Source organism: Mus musculus, chromosome 1 (genome assembly GCF_000001635.26).
Source record: "Mus musculus strain C57BL/6J chromosome 1, GRCm38.p6 C57BL/6J".
NCBI classification, from domain to species: domain Eukaryota; kingdom Metazoa; phylum Chordata; class Mammalia; order Rodentia; family Muridae; genus Mus; species Mus musculus.
This window is the reverse complement of record NC_000067.6, coordinates 17,421,263-17,433,828: the sequence shown is the minus strand read 5'-3', so window position 1 is coordinate 17,433,828 and position 12,566 is coordinate 17,421,263. Positions and strand designations below refer to the sequence as shown.

Sequence of the window (12,566 nt, the reverse complement as noted above, 5' to 3'; positions counted from 1 at the left end):
TTAGGACTCATCTGGAATTAGAAACTAGTAAAGTTTTTACTTTTTTCGCGTATGAATTGTGTAATATATCTGTGGAACAGTTCTAAAGTAAATGGGGACAAAATTCACTCAACCTTTATTACATCCTATACAGTCTTTTTTCATTCACATAAAATAATCTTTTATGGGATTCTAGGAATTATTTCTAACTGATCACAAATGACTTTGTCTTGTCAATTCTGATCATGGATGTTTAGTCTTACAAAAGTCTTGCTTTGTAGACATATTATGTTATATGGCTTTTTCACACAGGAAGGAAATTATGCAAGTGAAAGACAAGAATTGAAAGGTTATGTGGCCCAAACCATGTGCAAGAGAACTGTATAAATTTCCAGAATGGAAGCAAAAGGTAAGTGCCAGATTCCAACCACACATAATTGTGAAAATTTTCAAAGGAAAATTCCAAGAAGCCAAAATTCTACTGTTTCCTTTGTAGTTGTTTGAAAATAAAGCAAACAGCTGGTATTCCTTTAGTTGTCTGTCTGTCTGAAAGTAAGCAGCCATGTGGCAAATGGCTTCCTGAGATGAATAAATAACATTCCTTTTAAAATCATTAAGTTATTAGATCTTATAGAAGATCCTAGAAGGACTTCCTATTTTCAAGCGAAATTGAGCTTAACTGTCTTAGACGAAGAAAGAAATTGTGTCATGAAACACTTGTGGGAAAGTCTAAAATATGCTTTACAGATGCTCCCTGAGTGATAGTGGCTACTTCTTAAGTTAATTATCAAGTATTAAACACATTGCATTCCTACACAAAGATTTTTACAACAGTATCCCAAAGAGGACTTCATCTGTATTTCATAGACAAAGTCTGGAATCTCAGAGACCTTAAAGTATTATAAATGCTTAGTGCTTATATACCAGGAACCAGAGCTTTTAACTAGATCATTCTGGTTCCAAAGTGAGCTCTTCCCATCATGCCACATCTGACAGTACTCTGCTTCTTCATGCTATACATGAGATTATTTACTCCAGTCTAGGACATAATCTCATCTGAATATCCATCCCCTTTAAAAACATATGTGAAATGAAAGATACTACTGATTTCTGAAATCATGGCTAATAACTGAAGAAAGTAAAAGTAGCTTGAACACTACAAGTCAGCTTCACAGAAAATAAGAAAAGGTTTTTTGGGTTTTTTTTTTTTTTGTTTTTTTGTTTTTTTTTTTTTTCTGGGCTAAAACCCACTCAGTGAGTGCATATCATGTGTGTTCTTTTGTGATTGGGTTACCTCACTCAAGATGATATTTTCTAGTTACATTCATTTGCCTAAGAATTTCATGAATTCATTGTTTTTAATAGTTGAATAGTACTCCAATGGGTAAATGGACCACATTTTCTGTATGCATTCCTCTGTTGAAGGACATCTGAGTTGTTTCCATTTTCTGGCTCTTATAAATATGGCTGTTATGAACATAGTGGAGCATATGTTCTTAAAACATCTTCTGGATATATGCCCAGGAGTGTTACTTCCATGTCAACAAGTACTACTATTTCCAACTTTCTGAAGAACCAGCAAAGTGATTTCCAGAGTGGTTATACAAGCTTACAATATCACCAACAATGAAGGAGCATTCCTCTTTCTCCATATCCTCGCCAGCATCTGCTTTCACCTGAGTTTTTGATCTTAGCCATTCTGACTGGTGTGAGGTGGAATCTCAGGGTTGTTTTGATTTGCATTTCCCTGATGACTAAGGATGTTGAACATTGCTTTAGGTGCTTCTCAGCCATTTGATATTCTTCAGTTGAGAATTCTTTGTTTAGCTCTGTACCCTGGAGTCTAACTTCTTGAGTTCTTTGTATATATTGGATATTAGCCCTCTAACAGATGTAGGATTAGTAAAGATCTTTGCCATTTTGTCTTATTGACAGGGTCTTTTGCCTTACAGAAGCTTTGCAATTTTATGAGGTCCCATTTGTCAATTCTTGAACTTAGAGCATAAGCTATTGGTGTTCGGTTCAGGAAAATTTCCCTTGTGTCCGTGTGCTTAAGGCCCTTCCCCATTTTCTTTTCTATTAGTTTCAGTGTATCTGTTGTATGTGGAGGTCCTTGATGCACTTGGACTTAAACTTCGTACAAGGAGATAAGAATGGATCAATGTGTATTCTTCTACATGCAGACTGCCAGCACCACCTGTTGAAAATGCTGTTTTTTTCCACTGGATAGTTTTAGCTCCTTTGTCAAAGATCAAGTGACCATAGGTGTGTGGTTTCATTTCTGGGTCTTCAATTCTATCCTGCCTGTCATTCTACCAATATTATGCAGTTTTTATCATTATTGCTCTGTAGTACAGCTTGAGGTCAGAGATGGTGATTCTACCAGAAGGTCTTTTATTGTTGAGAATAGTCTTAACTATCCTGGGTTTGTTGTTGTTGTTGTTGTTGTTGTTGTTGTTGTTGTTGTTGTTGTTGTTGTTATTCAAGATGAATTTGCAAATTGTTCTTTCTAACTTTATGAAAAATAGAGTTGGAATTTTGATGGGCATTGCATTGAACCTATAGATTGCTTTTGGCAAGATGGCTATTTTTATTATATTATTCTTGCCAATCCATGAGCATGGGAGATCTTTCCACTTTCCAAGATCTTCAGTTTCTTTCTTCAGAGACTTGAAGATCTTGTCATACAGATCTTTCATATGTTTGGTTAGAGTCACACCAAGATATTTTATATTATTTGTGACTATTACAAAGGGTCACAAGATACAATTCACAAACCACATGAAGCTCAAGAAGAAGGAAGACCAAAGTGTGGATACTTTGGACCTTCTTAGAAGGGGAAACAAAATACCCATCAGAGGAGATACAGAGACAAAGTTTTGAGCAGAGACTGAAGGAAAGAAAATTCAGAGACTGCACCACCTGGTGATCTATCCCATATATAATCACCAAACCCAGACACTATGGCAGATGCCAACAAGTGCTTGTTGACAGGAGCCTGATATAGCTGTCTCCTGAGAGACTCTGCCAGTGCCTGATAAATACAGAGCTGGATGCTCACAGCCAACCATTGAAATGAGCACCCAGTTCCCAATGGTGGAGCTAGAGAGAAAGAGCTGAAGGAGCTGAAGGGGTTTTCATCCCCATAGTAGTGTAACTGTTGATAAATGGATGTTTTATAATATTTTACATTGCATACGTCATCACAATTCTTTCCTTCTCTCTTGAAATCTTTGGAATAATAAATTTTGCCTATTTAATTTTTTCCTTCTGCTATTTAATGGTTCTATTCTCTACTTTGATCTTTTTTGACCACTACATTAGAGTATTTCTATGAGAACTTCTATATTATTATCTCCTACCTAAGCCATAAGTTATTTTAACTCTTATGAGACTACTTTCAATCTATAGGCTAATTTTAGAAAGTATTTCAATTGTTTCTATTTTGAATATAAAATATTAGATATTCTTAGTGCCTTAGAGATAAAGTGAAATAAATTTAGTACAAACTTGTTCTGATTTAACTCTAGAAATAAAGTCTGCCATAAGCTGCTTCTACTTCAGTTCATGTGCTTATGTCTCACAATGTAAAAGATGCATTAATGTGGCTGGCAAGGTATGAAAGCAATTTATACATGGCAGTGGGAGAGATGTTCAAGTAGCAAACCAATATCTATTTGATGCAGGCAAAAGCCAGCTAAAATGATGAACATTAACTGTGTGTAGGGAGGGGGAGAGATGTATCCTGCAAGGCCTTGATGAAACCACCCTAGACACTCAAATCTAAATCTCTACCACAGAAGAAATAGGGGTCCAGTGTGGGGGGGTATTTACAGCATTATTCTGTTTTCTCTTTGGACTGGGTAACCTTGACAAATAACCATAGCATTCTTATCTTAGATGAGTCTTCTCCATTTAGTAATGAAAAGCCATCTAACAGTTGGAATGCTTTCTTGTCAATAAGAGTCACAACAGGTCTTTTTGATTGTTTGTTTTGCTTTTGTGTCTTGTCCTTTACTAACTAGTGATTTGAAGACAGACATCACACACCTTGCAACATTGGCATGATCTTTAATTTTCATGAAGATGATTGGTAAGGACGAATATTGTACAAGAAGGCCAGTAGAAAATGAAATCTGAAACTTATAATTTGCAGAAATAAAATCAATTTGTAATACAATTACCACACCATTGTTCTTTAACATAGTATTTAGTATGATATAAGTATAACTTAGTAGATGTAACAACAATAAGATGTATTGAAAAGATGAATATTTGGCTTTGCAGATGCCACTGTCACTTTTTGTTACTTGTTATAGCCCTGGTCAACCCTACCATGTTCTATGACATCATGGCTGAGGAGGAGCCCTTGGGCCGCATCTTCTTTGAGCTGTTTGCAGACAAAGTTCCAAAGACAGCAGAAAACTTTTGTGCTCTGAACACTGGAGAGATAGGATTTGGCTATAAGGGTTCCTCCTTTCACAGCATTATTCCAGGATTCATGTGCCAGGGTGGTGACTTTACACACCATAATGGCACTGGCATCAGGTCCAACTAAACAAAGAAATTTGAGGAACTTCATCCTGAAGCATACAGGTCCTGGCATCTTGTCCATGCCAAATGCTGGACCAAACACAAACGGTTCCTAGTTTTTATCTGCACTGCCAAGAATGAATGGCTGGATGGCAAGCATGTGGTCTTTGGGAAGGTAAAAGAAGGTATGAACATTGTGGAAGCCATGCAGTGTTTTGGGTCCAGGAATGGCAAGACCAGCAAGAAGATCACCATTTCCGACTGTGGACAACTCTAATTTCTTTTGACTTGTGGGCATTTACCCATAAAACCATACCTTCTGTAGCTCAGGAGAGCACTTCTACCCCATCTACTCACGATACCCTGCAATCTCTGCTCTCACTGAAGTTCTTTGGGTTCCATATTTTCCTTATTCCCCTTCAAGTCTAGCTGGATTGCAAAGTTAGGTTTATGATTATGAATAAAAACTAAATAAGAAAAAAGATGAATATTTAAGTTTGATCTTTTGTATGAATAAAAGATTATATAAGGTAATTTAAATTTTATGAATTGCTCCCACTATAATCTCCTCACCATCATCCCTTAGCATCAGTGAACATGGCACTTAATCTCCATTTGTCCTGTATGTGAATAATCTATAAATCTCAAGATCTACAAACAGTAAATGTCCCTATCATGATTCAGTTTTTATCACTCATATTTATTTGACTGCATGTGTACCCCACCTATCAATAGCCTAGGAAGCTCTGCCTTTCACCGTCATCCCACATTCTTTACCCGTATTCTCCTTCACTTTTCTCAAGTAACACTGTGTTTTGCTAGGACAACTGCCAACCCAATACACTAAATATCTATGCTTTCGATTAGCAAGTGTGAACCTACTGTGTGCTCAGTGGATTCAATGAATGCTAGATTTGCAAAATGCAAAGGAGCACTCTTTCTAGTAACAATAATATTTTTTTCTGAGAAATATGAAAAGATGATACAGAGAAGGAAGAAGAAATACAAGAAACAGAGAAGTATCAGATTTTATTCCATATATGTTTTTTTTTTTTTAAGCATCAAGAAAACACCTGCCTTTGGTAGATGGCCATATGCTGACATTGGAAATTGGTGCCTAAATTTGGAAAGATTGATAATTCACTCTTAAAATATCATCTGCATAAAGGTTTTCTATGTAGTGACATATTTCTTCTTGTGCAGTAATACTCAATCCTGAAAAAAGAGATTGTTTTCGTTCTCCTGAGCTGAACTGTGAGTATTTTGTTTGGTAGGCTGCTGAAGCCACAAAAGTGTATTCCTCTTAGTGGGTTCTATTAATGGAATTTGAATCTCTGAGCAAGACAATAATAAAATTCAACCTTAATGAACAGATCATAGAATACAAGATTGAGATTGAGTAGAGCTGTACCAAAGCTTAGTTATCTTTGATCATGAAAGGCCATGATTAAGTAAACCTCAGCCATCATGAGGCAGACAGCTTCAGCAATCCTCTTGTTTTCAGTCCACTTGCTGTTACTAGGAAATTCCATTTCCAAGAGTCATAGGTTCTAACTTTGTATTTTGAGAACACTTGGATCTTAGGATCATTTTTCTATCTTCAAATGAGAAATAACATAAAATCTACTTTAAGATCCTTACCCTTTTAAAAGTAAAAAAAAAAAAAAAAGGTATGTAAAGTAGCTGTTTTTTTTTTCCAAACACAAATCTACCATTTTATTGAACAGAAACCTATCTATTAAGATCAGAATTAGATTCAAGAACTACAAAACAAGGAAAGCTATACTTAGAACATGTATAAAAATGCCTCAAATAACAGAACTGGCTCTGGTTAACCAGAAATGATAGGATGCTTTCAGGCAACAGCAAATATTCATTCTATTGAAATCATATACAAAATCCCAGAGGCTCCATAGATAACTGGCAGGAAAGCGAACTAAGAAAGCATAAAATCAAACCATAAAGGTTCTTTTCCTTCCTTTCCTTACACACTCACTCTTCCACGTGTTTTGAAAGCTCTTACATGTATGTAATCTGACTCCCAATTTCTTGTTGATTTGTTTACATTTATCTCCTCCTAGAAGGTTATCCATAAGGTTTTGTGTTCATAAAATACCTTCTGAGAATATGAAAGAAAATGAAAACCTGGCATAACAGTTGACATAGAAAATTCAAGGGAAGAGAAGAAGACAAAGGAACAGAAGAAACATTGTTTTCTTTAAAATTACAAATATACAACATCTTTGTAAAGACAGAGCCTATTACAAAAAAAAAAAAAAAAAAAACCAAAACAACAACAACAACATAAAAACCCTCAACCAATCAAAATACTGTGTTGTGAAGCCCAGTCCCAATGAATATATCTACATAACAATCCCTACACCTAAGACTCAAGGAACAATTGTGGAAAGGGCACAGAGAGATTGTAAGAGCTCCCAAATCAGAGAGTTTGCTGTGAGAGTATGTCAAAGTTTCCATCAATAATGTCTGCAATTTGATTCCCTCATACTGAATGAGAGAACAAAACAATGGGCATGGTAATGTGGATGGCATGATTCCAAGGGCCTCAACCTTACACAAAACACTACAGTGAAGCTGAGCATAGGAGAAATCATTTTCCCCAGAAAAGAGCCCAGGAGCTGGTGACCAAATGCCAACAGGTCAGCCCTCAAAAACATTCCAGCAGGAAAGGTTAGACACAATGTAACAGGGTGTATTTATGTATTTAGGAATATATATTGAAGAAAGAGGCCATGAATTTGAAAAAGAGCAAGAAGGGACATATTGGAAGATTTAGGATTTAAGAAAAGGGAAGAGAATAATTATATTATAATTTCAAAAAATAAAAGAAAGTTTTCTAAATTAAATGTAGGGCAGGTGCTTTGGCTCAGTTGTTAGGGTACTTGCTTATGTGCCTGAAGCCCTGGTTTCAATTCTTAGCACCACATATACTAGGTTTTGTGGCATATAACTCTAATGCCACTACTGGAGAAGTAGAGAAAGTAAGACCAGAAGTACAAGGTCATTACTGGCTACACACAGAACTTAAAGTCAGCCCAAGCACAAAACTGTGCCACTAACATACAAACCCAAACAAAACAGAAGTCTCTTCTCTCTATCTTGCCCATCCTGACCCTACATTCACTCTTTTTTAGTCTTTTCTTAGTTTGCCAGTTTAAGTTAATACCTAAAATTTTTCCCTTAATGTCTATGAATATTTGAAGTCTTCCTTAACTGTTCAGATATCTACTTTTCTCTTTCATTCAGGTACATGTGAATGTAGTACACTACAATGCTAGCCCATTTCCTCATAGCAACTACCCAAATCTTAGCCTCCGAATGTCTCAACACTGTGGCTTTCAGCTATCTTTCAGTCTAGAACAATTCTCTCACTATTTTCTAAGTGTAAAAGGTGTTTCCTAGTTAAACAAGGTTTTAGAATGGTCTCAATCAGAGGACATTTCTTCACATACTATCTGACATGTCTGAAGAACAAGCCTCCCCCCATTTTAGGCTTAAAATCCATATTATAGTAAAAACAACTAGGTTCATTGCTAGTTATGATTCATCCTCTGTTTCTCAAGGGTTGTGCTATGGCTCACCTGTAAGCTGAACTGAAATCATGTCTTTATTTCAGAAAGTTAATAATCATTTTGCAACCTGTGGTGGTTTGTATATGTTCTTCCCAGGAAGTGGTACTATTAGAAGATGTGGTCCTGTTGGAGTAGGTGCGTCACTGTGTGTGTGCACTTTAAGACCCTCATCCTAGCTTCCTGAAAGCAGTATACTGCTACCAGTCTTCGGATAAAGATGTAAAACTCTCAGCTCCTCCTGCACCATGCCTGCCTGGATGCCGCCATGTTCCCACCATGATGATGAAGGACTGAACCTCTGACCCTGTAAGACAGCCTCAGTTTAAATGAACTTATAAGAGCTGTCCTGGTCATGGTATCTGTTCATAGCAGTAAACCCTAAGACACAGCCCTACCTTTGTTTCAAAGGGGTTCTTGTGGATGCCTTACTATAACTACCTTACATTATGACCACCTTGCAATCATGTTTTTGTTTCAAGAGATAATAATGACTAATTTGTTATGCTTTATGTTCTGCTCCTGTAAACCCACCTCTTTTGCCAAATGCCCCATTTGGAACCCCACCCACCAATGCTATAAAAATCTTGTCTTCCTCACATCCCAAAGTTTATCTCTAAAATTCCAACTTAGGACTATCCAGTTCCAGGTGCTCAAGTAGAATAAAGTTCATTTTAATTAGAAAACTGTGAATTTGGTCTTTCTCCTCATAATTTTCAGCTCTAGAAATGTACACTGAACATGGTGTACACATGCTATAAACATGATGTTTACAGCAACCCTGCAAATATCATACTTTTACCCTTTGCCTAATTAACCTAAAGTAGAACCAGTCACTCAGGCAGAAATATGGTCTTAGTGCCATCTCTACCACACTGTTCTTTTACCCTGGAGAGCCATAGAAGCAAGTGATACAAATGAATGAATCTTCCCTAAGTAGATTCATTTTTAGGCTCTACATGCCTAAAATCCTAGTGTTCAAGAGACTAAGACAGAAGGATCACACATTTAAGGCAAGTATGAGCTACATATTGAGAACCTTCTAAGCACAGGGGAAGGAAGGTTGCTTTTTAAATAGTGATAATCAAATAACAATTGCATTTTCCAATAAATGCATATATTATTTTGTTCAGATATTCATTATAAATTACTATAGATGATGTGCTGCATAGTTTAACATCAACTTGACACAAGCTAGATCAGAGATGGGAATATTAACTGAGAAGTGGCTACAAAGGATTGAGCTGTAGGAGAGACTGTGGACCATTTTCTTAATTAGTTATTGATATGGGATTCCCCCTCAGCTGCTTGTACTGAATTATGTGGGTAACCAGACTGAACAACCCATAATAAGCAAAGTCAGTAATGGCACTACCTCCAGGTTCCTGACCTGTTTCAGTTCCTGCCCAGACTTCTTTGAATGATGTAGTATGATGTGGAAGTATGATCCAAATAAACCCTCTCCTCTCCAAGTTATTTTGTGGTGTTTTATCACAATGAGAGTAACAATAACTAAGACATATGGCATGAACTAACCACTAAAATTTATTTTCTCACTGCTTTAGAATCTAAAATTCTGGATAAAAGCATTACCAAGGTCCATGTCTGCCCTAGCAAGCAAACTGTTGTATTTTCTTTCATATCCTCTAAGTAGTCACAGGGAAGTGAGAGATACCATCTATTTAGAAAGCTAACTCTTAATGGATAAGAACACCACTCTTACAACCTTCTTTGTCTTAACCACTATACAATATAAAGACTCCAGACATATAATTACACTGGGAGTTAGGACTTCAGCATATAAACTTGCTCAAGTGTTATAATTCATTGCATAAAAGCAAATTTTATTTTCGTAATGAGATTTATGGTGAGGCAAATGGTGGAAGTGAATGAGCAAAAACTTTGGTAGCTCAGTGATCAGGATGAACACTTTGGAGAAGTGACATTTGAGATACAGTGGGAGAAAAGATGGGCAAAGAAGCCAGCAAAGACTTTGGAGAACAATCTTCCAAGAAGCAGTAATTACAAATATAAATGCACTCTAACAAACCAACAAATGCTATAATCCAACATTCCTGAGAAGTGATGAACCAAATCAGGAGGTCATGAGGCTTGTAAATAGATTCATCATTGGAACATCTGAGTCTTTTGAGTTTGTTTCTTTCGAGAACAAGATATTAGGAAAAAGTCTGCAAAATGGCAATTTCTCACTCACACACTGGAAAATAGTTATCTGGATGCTAGTGGAAGGCAAAGCTGATAAGTCTAGAGAGGAGTCAGATGAGATCACATGTAAAATTAGATAGTTGTAGAGAAACACAGATGGCATGAAGGAATTGGTTTGCTATATATTAAGAGGGCAGGATCAGGAGCCTGATGATCCGTAGGTTTATGAAGAAGAGACCAACATATTAGTTGTTGCATTGGTATGGTGTCTACATATCTTGATGGTTCAAAGAAATGTTCATTGATGAAAAGATTCTGAAAGAAAAAATTTAGAAGTAAAAAAATTAAGAACTCACTAATTAAAATGAAAATTACTTTTTAAAATGCAAGCAAAGTATTGATTCAAAGGTTTGGTTTGATTCATGTTTAAAAGAAAGAATGGCCAGAGATGTAAATTTAAGAATGTAACTTGCTGACTGTTCCATGAAGCCAGATTTTTAAATGTAATATGTAAAAATAATTAAGGAGGATTTCAACTCAATAACTGTGAAAGGAAAGAAAAAAAGCCTGCACAACTATCTAAGCTGGACAGAGGTGGAGGTTGAACTATAATTCCACAGAAGAGTTTCTATATAGAACAAGCCACCAGAACTCTTTGGATGTAGTCTCCCCTCCCCCAGCCTGAAACCTGCTTGCTCAGGGGTGGAGCTTCCTGCTCATTCGTTCTGCCACGCCCACTGCTAGAACCTGCGGAGCCAAACACGTGCACCTTTCTACTGGACCAGAGATTATTCGGCGGGAATCGGGTCCCCTCCCCCTTCCTTTATAACTAGTGTCGCAACAATAAAATTTGAGCTTTGATCAGAATGAATTTGTCTTAGCTCCGTTTCTTCTTTCGCCCCGTCTAGATTCCTCTCTTACAGCTCGAGTAGCCTTCTCAGTCGAACCGTTCATGTTGCGAGCTGCTGGCCGCCGCAACATTTGGAATTAGAAAAGAAGGCATACACCCAAGGCACGATGTCGGGAACTAAAAAGTGGGCCCTGGGAAATGGGGGGAAGAAACCCACACCCCGCCAGAGTTTTACCTATTCTCTGGTCTGTCAGGTGTGGAAGAGCTGCCATACACTTTCCATTCATCCCCGCGTGGGCATTAAAGCCTCTGACCCACTCTTCAGAGGGTGGCCAAGGGGCACCCCTACCTGGGATCCCCAGATCTACTGTGCTAAAGCCACCAGGGTTATAGGAGAGAGGGATGAGGGAAGAGGTTCCCAACACCTGAGAGTGCAGCAGATCTTGACTGGAGCACAGGAAGGTCTTCTAACAGGAGATTAGAAATGGCTCATTAGGAGAAAGCCTGTCCCATCCTCCAAGCTCAGTGGGCCTTGATGAGCACAGACATTCTATGGTTTAAGAGCTTTATTATAGAAATGCAGGGAAAAGAGAGAAGGAAGAAGAAGAAGAAGAAGAAGAAGAAGAAGAAGAAGAAGAAGAAGAAGAAGAAGAAGAAGAAGAAGAAGAAGGAGAGAGAGAGAGGAGGAGGAGGAGGCTAGAAAGAAAGAGAGTAAGAGGGATAGAGGAGAAGAGAGGAGAGGAGAGGAGAGGAGAGGAGAGGAGAGGAGAGGAGAGGAGAGGAGAGGAGAGGAGAGGAGAGGAGAGGAGAGGAGAGGAGAGGAGAGGAGAAGAGAAGAGAAGACAAAGAGAGAGGACAGAGGAAAGAGGAGTGAGAGAAGTGAGAGGTAAGAGAACAAAGAAGTGAGAGAGTGAGGTGGGGGCCTAACAGCCCCTTTTATGGTCTTTACTGTTGTTAGGTAACTGGGGAGGAGTTTAGCCTGAAGGTCAGAAGCTTGGGCCATTGCCTAAGTAACTTCTAGCCATGCTTCTCTTGTGGGGGCTGGGGGGGGGCGGTAACTTAGGCAGGAGTCAGAGTTCCAGGAACATAAGTGAACGCCTACCATGTCATTTAGATGAATTATCACCACTGGGGTTCAGACCTCAGCTCGACTGGAGACCAGAGTATCTTTGCATAGCCCAGTGCCCCACAGCACATCACTTGGCTTGGCCATGAACTGTTAGATGTGCTATGAAAGAGGTGTGATCTTGGATGTGGTAGCTCTCTTATGGTGAGGCAATCACTGAATTTGGCTGACATCCCCAAACCATTTGTGGGACAGCCCTGCCACAGATGACAAAGGCCTTTATTGTTGAGCAGCACATCCCAAACTTCCACACTGTTACCCAGTTGTTATGTAGGCCAACCTTCTACACCATTACCCAGTTGTTGTGTAGTAAATAAACTAA

General features: G+C 38.1%; 1 pseudogene; it reads left to right on the top strand.

Moving 5' to 3' along the window:
• Positions 4,258-4,990, top strand: Gm6075 (predicted gene 6075; annotated as a pseudogene).